Source organism: Thamnophis sirtalis, unplaced genomic scaffold (assembly GCF_051295495.1).
Source record: "Thamnophis sirtalis isolate CommonGarterSnake01/CBP01778 unplaced genomic scaffold, rThaSir2_p1.2 scaffold_3, whole genome shotgun sequence".
Classification (NCBI taxonomy): domain Eukaryota; kingdom Metazoa; phylum Chordata; class Lepidosauria; order Squamata; family Natricidae; genus Thamnophis; species Thamnophis sirtalis.
This window is the reverse complement of record NW_028261383.1, coordinates 22,445,156-22,454,515: the sequence shown is the minus strand read 5'-3', so window position 1 is coordinate 22,454,515 and position 9,360 is coordinate 22,445,156. Positions and strand designations below refer to the sequence as shown.

The following is a 9,360-nucleotide window of genomic DNA, read 5'->3' as shown; positions in this document are numbered from 1 at the left end:
ACTTTCATCCAAGCACAAAATACTGGCTAAAATGAGGGAAATGCTTTCACATTTTGCCTTTGCCCCTCCTCATTGAAATATGGTGGAGAATTGCTTACAACTGTCCACAGATCCTCCCTTTGCAGAAACATCTCCATCTTGGAGCCGAGGTGGCACAGTGCTTAAATGCAGCACTGCAGGCTACTACAGCTGACTGCAGTTCGGCTGTTCAAATCTCACCGGCTCAGGGTTGACTCAGCCTTCCATCCTTCCGAGGTGGGTAAAATGAGGACCCGGATTGTTGTTGGGGGCAATATGCTGACTCTGTAAACCGCTTAGAGAGGGCTGAAAGCCCTATGAAGCGGTATATAAGTCTAACTACTATTGCTATTGCTATCTTAATGCTCCCTGAGAGAGAATTCATCTCTTTAGAGGAACTACAGAAAATTGCATTTCTATAACACATAGCATTGTGCTGCCTTTACAAGCCAATCATCCTCAACCTCCCTCAGGTTCATGAAGAAACTTTTACCTCAGAAAAACTTTACTTCTGGCTCTTGGGGGCACTTCTGGGCCCATAATCTATCAGGGAATTTCAAACCGACTTGCAAATGGAGTCATAGATATGAACTTGTACTTTTAAGTAAATAAATATATTACAACTATATATACAGTAAACTAGATAGGAGGAACATCATCAGGTAAATCAACACAGCAGGAACATCATGAGGTAAATTACAGACAACATACAGAGGGGAAAATGGCGGGAAACAAGGAAACTCCCCTTTACACTCACAGCAGCCAATCTCATTTTAGATCGCCTCATGCAGCAGCCAGCTCTCTTCAACCAACTAGTTATAACTGCGTATTCTTACTCATTTTCTAACTGTCACAGCTATTCATTTAAATATTTTAACAAGCTGCCTCCCTTGAGAGCATCTGTCCTGATGCTGCAATATCCTAAATCTTTAGGAGCCGTATTAAATCAGTCATAAAGATTTGAGACGTAGAGAGGTATTGATCTCCGCTGAGAATCACCCCTAGGAAAGCTTATTCTGTAATTGAACTTTTAGAACTCAATGCGTAGCTAATCTCCCTAAGCTAAGAGGCATCATGTTTCACTTGGCTCAGAAGTCAGTACCCAGAAATTAAAAAAAATGACTTGATGGGATTTAATCTGTGAAAGCATCTTGCAAGAGCCTTAGGTAGATATGGGACAAACACATTTTTTTTAGTCACTATCAGGAGATGACGGATCAGGTAGGAAACGTCTGTGCCTGAAAACCCCATAATACAATACGGGGTCCTTGTGGTTGAGTTTAAGGAGTTAAAACCATAGAGTACTATATTTCTAGAAAGGATCTGAGAAGAGAAGGGTAGAAGATCTTCCTCTTCCGGATGACTAATGGGTGGAAGGCGGTGTTCAGAGCGGCTCTTCCAGGAATCGAAGCAGCAGCTGGAAGGTGAGAGCAGGGCAGGTAGGAGGAGAGTCCGGGAGCAGAGCAGGTGGGAGGAGAGTCCGGGAGCAAGTCGGGCTGTTTGGTTTCCTCCACTGCCTGGAAACAGAAGCAACTGGGCTGAAGCATCTCAGCTGCTGCCCTCCCCAAATTTAAGCCCATGAGTGCTCCACGCTGGCTGCAATTTTCTGCTGGTGAGAAATATCTTTCAAGACAAGGTTGATTCTTTGGGAATGGCTTCCCTCCAGACGTTGTGGTTGCTCCGTCGTTGGAGGTTTTTAACAGGGTTGGAACTTGGAAGGATCCTTGGAGATTGTCTATTCCAACCCCTTTCTCAAGCAGGAGACCCAGTAATATTTCACACAATTGGTTGTCCAGTCTTTTCTTAAAAGCTTCAGTGATGGAGCCCCCATAATTTCTGGAGGCTAGTTAATTGTTCTTGCTCTTAGGAAGTTTCTCCTTAGTTCTAGGTTGCTTCTCTCTTGATTATATTCCAGTCATTGCTCAATTGTCTTGCCGCCTTGTATTTTGGAAACTAAGTTGGCCCTCTTTTCTTTTTGGTAAATCCTCAAATATTTGAACACTGCTGTTATGTCACCCATAGTTCTTTTTTGCACTAGACTTACACATAGCCAATTCTTAAAACCTTTCTTTATATGTTTTGGCTTCCAGCCTCCTAATAATCTTTGCTGCTTTTTTTCTGAACTTTTTCCAGAGTCTCAACATTTTTATAACATGGTGACCAAATATGGATGCAGTATTCTAAGTGGGGTCTTTACTCTTTACAAAATGGAATTAGTACTTCATGTGATCTTGATTCTATGCCTCTGTTAATACAGCCTAGGATTCACTCATCTAAACTGAAGAGTACTAGGCCTAAAACAGAAACTTGGAGTATTCCAACTTGGGGTACTCCACCTCCATATTATTTCTAGGTATTTACAAATCTGTTGTTTGATTACCTTTTCCACAAACTTCCCAGTATTGATGTCAGGCTGATTGGTCTCTAGTTTTGTGGATCCATTTCCCCCCCTTTTTTGAATATGGGAACTACATCAGCTCTTTTCCAGTCCACTGGTAGTTTTTTGGTCTCAAAGATCTTTGAAAGATGTGATTCAATGGTTCTGAGATCTTGTCTGCCAGATCCCCCGAACTCTGGGATGTAATCAATCTGGTCCTGGTAGTTAGAGCTCTTTTAGAGTGGACAGGTGTTCTCTTACCATCTTCTTGCCTATTTTAATCTTTCATTCCTAGTATGTCTTTATGGGATCTGTTTTTGGTATACTGAGTTAATTTTTCTTTTTGCATGGTCAGATGCAAAAAATGAATTAAACAGCTCTGCTTTGTCTCTACTGCCTGTTACTTCCTTGACATCTTCTCTCATTAGTGGACAAACAGTTTCCTTGACTTTTTGTTTGTTAGTTATATGTTGAAAAAAAGTTTTGTTATTTTCTTTCAATTTTGTTGCAAGTCTTAGTTCATTGTGAGTGTGAACTTTCCTGATTTCATCTTTGAAGATTCAGGCTATATGCTGGTATGCTGCCTTAGTTATGTGTCCCTCTTTCAGTTTATCGGAGAGTTTTTTATGCAACCATCCTCGTTTCTTTTGCATTTTCTATTTTTTAGTAATATTGTTGGACTGGGCTTTTGTAACTATATTTTTCAGAGTTTCTTAAGCATCATGAGTTTCCTCTTTAAGATTTTAAAATCCTTCCCAAGCTAACTGTAAGTTTGTTGACACCAGTTCTTTTAAAGTCTAAGATGCTTGTTTAATTTTGCTCTATTGCTTGTGTCCACATTGTATTGAATTCCAATATGACATGGTCACTTTCCCCAAAGTTCCTGGCATTTTGACCCCCCTCTATCATTTCATCATTACTAGTAAAAATTTAGATAATTATAGGAGACCTCCTAGTCCCTCCTCTAGCTTTTGGATGACAATATTGTCAGATAGATTCATCAGCAATGTCTAAGACAAGATTGGACAGCTATTTGTCCGGAATGGTATAGAGCCGTGATGGCGAACCTATGCCATGTGTGCCAGAAGTGGCACACAGACCCATCTATCCGGGCACGCGAGCTGTTGCTTGTTGCTCTTCCGGGCATATTTCCTATTCTGGCATATTTCCTATTAGTGCCCCATCTGTGTATTAGCCAGGTTTATGTGTTCTCACCCCAGCACTTTAAAAAAAAAAAAAGCTACTGAGAACCATTTGGAAATGTTCCGTTGTATACACTGTCCTCACTTACCACTTCTTCCCTGAGCCTTCAAAGTTACTATGGCCCCATAAAAGAAGGTTTACACCTGATCCACTAATTTGTTGTTATTGTAGCACTTGTTCATTGACCACCATTCAGCAGTACATGTGGGTGTGAAGGTGCAGAAAAAGGAGATGCACCAATTTGGGTATTACACACTGGTGTAAATATATGGTGGTTTCAGCATTCTACACCCTTTTGTAGCTTTCCCAGCTAGTTTCTGACATGCAAAATAGCTATTGCAGGCCTTTGGGATGTACAGTTGCATAAGTAGTCCTCGTTTACCATTTGTTCCCTGAACCTTCAAAGTTGCAATGGCAGTGGAAAAGCAAACTTACACCTAGCCACATAAATTTGTGGTCATCATAGCAATTGTTGTGACCACACATCAGCAGTTCCTGTGATTATGAAGATTTAAGAAAAGGAATTGCACCAAATTGTGTTCTGCCAAATGGTGCGCATTTATAATGGTTGCTGCATCCCACACTCATATTTCCAATTTGTAACCTTCCCAGCTAGCTTCTGGTAAGCAAAATCAGTGGGTATATTGCAGAGGTGGTATTCAGCAGGTTCTGACCAGTTCTGGAGAACTGGTAGCGGAAAATTTGAGTAGTTTGGTGAACCAGTAAATACCACCTCTGACTGGCCACACCCCCACCTATTCTCTCCCCAGTCCCAGTTGATCAGGAGGAAATGGAGATTTTGCAATAACCTTCCACTGGAGTGGGAGAGAATGGAGATTTTACAGTATTCTTCCCTGGAGTGAGGTGGGGATGGAGATTTTACAGTAACCTTCCCCTGACGCACCCACCAAGCCACACCCACCAAGCCATGCCCACAGAACCGTTAGTAAAAGATCTTGAATCCCACCACTGGTATACTGGCAGGAAATTAAATCAGGGTCATACAAAATTGCCTTTAACAACCCAGAGTAATTAGCCTTAACAACTATAGTGGAGCAGATGTAAGTTGGCACTGTCATGTGACATCATGCTTAATGATTGGGCTGTTTAATTACTCACATACCAGTTCCAATTGTGGCTGGTAAGTGAGGACTGCTTGAACTGGGATGTCACCAGAGTGCTTCTGGACAGTGTTTTCTGGCCTTATTTGGAGCTGAGGATTTCCACAAGGAAAACTGGTACCTCAAATCTTGCAGAGACTTTAGGCATCATTTTATCAGTTAAAGCCACCACGTGTCTCAAGTTAGCTCAGAAGGTTTGACTCTAACCATTTTGGGACATTTGGTCTGACATAGATTTTCTCCATTTATTCAAGTGTGGTTGTATCTGTATTTATCTGTATGCATATGTCTGAAATTATATGATTTATCCCCAACAGTTCCAGATATATTTGATGATAATCCTTTGTACTGCTAAAAGTTTGACCCAAATCAAGAGAATTTCATGATTAATTAATGTAAGAGGTTATTCTAGCCTTGTGGCATGTTTGCTTTTTCTCCATAGTGAGGGGAGGAGTATGCAAGATGGGTTGACCTCATCTTCTCGTTGATTGGACTGAGTCAGATAAACTCTTGGTATATGCCCCTGGTCCACCAGGCACCGCCCAGTTATCGACTCAGTCCTTCAACTGGACAGTTTGCCATCCTGGATCCGATAAATTTGAAGATATTTGAAGAAAGGGGAAAAATTCAATTGTCTCCCTACCGCAGCAGCCGCATGCGAGCTGGAAGCTCCCTGAACTGCGAGGGATTGCCAAAAGCACCCCCTGGGGCAGCATGCTGCCCAGGCCTCTGAGTGAGACAAGCATCACTCAAAAAAGAAATCTGCCATGCAAGCAGGAGACAAAGGGCACAAGCCTTCCAAAGGCAAGCCCCGCCGCCTAGGCTCCAGCAGTGCTGGAGCACTCTGCCACTCCCCACAAGGGTTGAGCAGCGAGCCGTGGCTGTTTAAAACGCCCCGGAGTGCCTTCGCTGGCAGAGAATAAGGTGAGAGCCGTAGAGGCTCAGAAAGAGCTGCGAAAGGCAGGGGGAGGCGAGAGAGAACCCCCAGCAAGCCACATGGCAGCCTACAAAGGCACAAGCCATTTCCATGTTCTCCAGCAAAGAGGAGCTTTTTGAATTTGGAGCCGGGGTGATTTTTGAAACCACGTGGCCAAAATGGCAGCCCCCAGCAGCCTCTCAGCCATGAAACAGCAACCACCGGAGGCACTGAGGAGCCCTTAAAAAGTTAGAGACCATCACAGAGGCATTAGCCAAGGGTGGGGGAGGCAAGCAAAGGCCAAAAGGAGGCATATCTCCATCAAGGGGGCTAAAGAGGCAGGCTGTGGATCAATCCCCCCCCTCAAGCCTACCTCCAAATATGAAAGCCAGAGGCATCTGCCACAAGGCCAGCAGCAGGAAGAAACCCCTACCCCCCGCCTCGAACCAGAGGAAAGATTATCAGGTTTCTCTTCATCTGGCAAGGCTGCAGAAGGGGATCCCTCCCTTCAGGTGAGGATTCCTTTCGGCTTTGTCATCCTGTGTTCCGGCAACCTTGCTATGACGATTTATGCAAGCCCTATTCAATCCTTTTCTGAGTGCCTGGCTAGCCGGAGAAGTCCAGAGAGGGCAACAAGACTCAGATAATTGCTGAGGCTTCCCCTTTAAAGAAGGTCTTCCCTTTAAGGAAAAACTTCCCCCTTAAGGAAGAGAAAAGAAAACAGAAAGGGGGGAGGGTTGAGAAGGTTCTCAGCGATCTGCTGTTAACAGCAGGAGGCCACAGGTGACAGCGGCAGCTCTTAATAGCACAAGCCATTTTAAGTCCTGAGGGCAGGCCTATTGTATTTGCCCCGCAGAGCCATTTGAAAAGAAGGGGGAGGAGAGGCCCCACGTGGCCCAAGATGGCGGGCCCCTGCAGCTCGGAGGACACAGGCACAGAAGAACCTTCAATCAGGTTAGAGATTACCCCTGAAGATCCATCCAAGGGTGGGGGCAACTGGACTGCTATCATGTCTCCCCTAGTCCTTCTTTTCATTAAACTAGACAGATCCAGTTCCTGCAACCGTTCCTCATATGCTTTAGCCTCCAGTCCCCTAATCTTTGTTGCTCTTCTCTGTATTCTTTCTAGAGTCTCCACATCTTTTCTACATCGTGGTGACTAAAATTGAATGCAGTATTCCAAGTGTGCCCTTACTAAGGCACAGAATCTCAGAATGGGATGTCCGACTAGGAGACATCGCAGAAGCACCTCAGATAGCCTATGATCTTAGACAGCATTCACTGAGGGCAGAACATATAGCAGGGGTGGAGAACATCAGAGCCGACTGGCTCAGACGGACCGAGATGGACAATTTGGATTGGAACTGCAGCCAGCAATCTTCAAGGAGCTGGCAGAGCACTTTGGACGCCCGGAGGTCGACCTATTCACCATCCCTATCAATGCTCAGCCCCCAAGGTTTTACTCCAGATACCGGAGACGGGGGGTGGAGGGGGTAAACTCTCTCCGATGCCCTTAGCCCTGGGGGCTCCTCTATGCCTATCCACCCTTACCCCTGATTCCCAGGGTCATACAAAAAATCTTGCGGGAGGGGGCAGAGGGCAATAGTGATTGCCCCACAGTGGCCCCAAAGGCCTTGGTTTGCCAATTTCCAATTCCTCTTGGTGGACAGGCCCTGGAGAATTCCCCAGGAGAGGTTCTCCCTCAGTCAGAGATCGCTGGACCCTCAGTGGCTCCAGTTGACCGCTTGGCCCTTGAGCGGAGCACCCTGAGGGAAGATCTCTCCTCCCCCAGGGTTATACAGACTATTCAGGCAGCTCGCAGATCCTCCACGGAGCTAATCTACAGCACTACATGGCGGGCCTTTTCAACATGGTGCATCTCTAGGGGCCTTGATCCGGTCCGGGCCACTGTTGCACAAGTTCTGGACTTCCTTCAGGCGGGGCTGGACAAAGGGTTGGCTCTCAACACGATTAGGAGACAGGTCTTGGCCATTTCATCGGTACTCCTCTGCAGTAGATCTCAGACACTGACTCACCATCCGATGGTCAGGTGGTTCCTCAAGGGGGCCTCCAATCTTAAACCGAAGTCGGTGCCCTGCCTTGTGTTGAAAGCTCTGACAGGCCCTCCGTTTGAACCATTATGTACTGTCTCTCTGAAGTTCCTGACACTTAAGATGGCCTTTTTGGTGGTCATCACTCCGGCAGGAGGATATCCGAATGGCAGGCTCTGTCTACCAGGGAAGATCTCTGCGTGTTCCACCAGGACAGGGTAGTACTAAGGTTGGACCCCTCCTTCATACCCAAGGTGTACTGTTGTTTCATCACTCGCAGGAGCTTACATTGCCAATTTCTGCCTGGACCCTTCTAACCTATTAGAGAGGAAGTCACACACCTTGGACGCAAGGAGGGCTCTGAAGATTTACCTCAGAAGAACCAGGCCGAACAGGAAGTCAGAAGTCCCATTTGTTTCCTTCCACTTGGATCCCTGGGGAACAAGGTGACCTCCACCACAATAGGCAGGCGGTTAAGTACCTGTACGGCTTCTGCCTATCAGGCACAGTGTCTGCAAACACCAAAAATGATCACAGCGTTTTCTACACGCCAGTGAGGCCACTTTGGCAGCCTGGGCCATGCAGGCCTCACTATCTGAGATCTGTAGGGCAGCCACGGGGTCTTCCCCCTCACCATTCGTGAGGCAATGCAAATTGGACTCCTTTGCTTCTGCGAAAACCTCATTCGGACGTAGGGTGTTGCAGGTTGTTCACAAGGCGGGGGAGAGGTCTCACCAGGCATACGTTTGGGCATAAACTCACATGTGTAACCCTCCCTAGGATGTGTAGGCTTTGGTACGTCCCATCCTGGATACTCCTCCCCTAACTATGGAGAAAGGGCGTTGGTACTTACCTAATACTCCTCTTCTCATAGTGGGGGAGGAGTATCCAGACCCTCCCTGACATGGTAATGTAACGTGTTATGAAGGATTGTTGCACTAATATGTTAAAGTTATAACTCAATAAAAAGTTTGAAACCATAATAAAGGTCTGGAGTGGATAGCACAACGAGTCGGATAGAGTTCTTCACCGATAACTGGGCAGTGCCTGGTGGACCAGGGGCGTATACCAAGGGCTTATCTGATTCAGTCCAATCAATGAGAGGATGAGGTCAACCCATCCTAGATACTCCTCCCGTACTATGAGAAGAGGCGTATCAGGTAAGCACCAACACCCTTTTTGTTGTAATGTAGACTTTTTTATTTTTCTTATATCTTCTGCAATCATTTTATAAACAAGTAACATTACACTTTTCTTTGAATCTTATAGACAAAGAAAATGGCAATTAGAGCACTCTGGACAACTGAGAATAACAAGCAACTTTGAAAAGGAAAGCAAACGGATCCAGCAATCAAACTATTTTCCATTTCCTTCAGAAAACCACACAGTTCTCCTTCCCCGGCAGCTGAGACAAAAGAAGGAAAGTCAAAAAGATTCTGACCTGGAAAAAGTAGATTATGTGGAACAATAAGGATATACTACATAAAAAGTCAAGGGAGATTATTTTTCATTCAGAAAAAGAGGGATATATAACTCTGGAAGTCAGTGGGGAGGAAGAGGTCTCTTGGAAAGCCATATTGAGCAGACAGTGATGCAGACCCCGCTCTGGGAGGAAAAAAACCGGCTTGAATCAAAGCTTCAGTAAACAGCGGACCATCCATATTTTTGACCTCCT

General features: G+C 45.3%; 1 long non-coding RNA gene across 1 annotated transcript; it reads left to right on the top strand.

Moving 5' to 3' along the window:
- Positions 1-551: 551 nt before the first annotated feature.
- LOC148047554 (uncharacterized) lies at positions 552-9,090 on the top strand. The gene is made up of 2 exons (XR_015696150.1): positions 552-1,442; positions 8,955-9,090. It is a non-coding gene; the product is annotated as an uncharacterized LOC148047554 (long non-coding RNA).
- Positions 9,091-9,360: the final 270 nt, after the last annotated feature.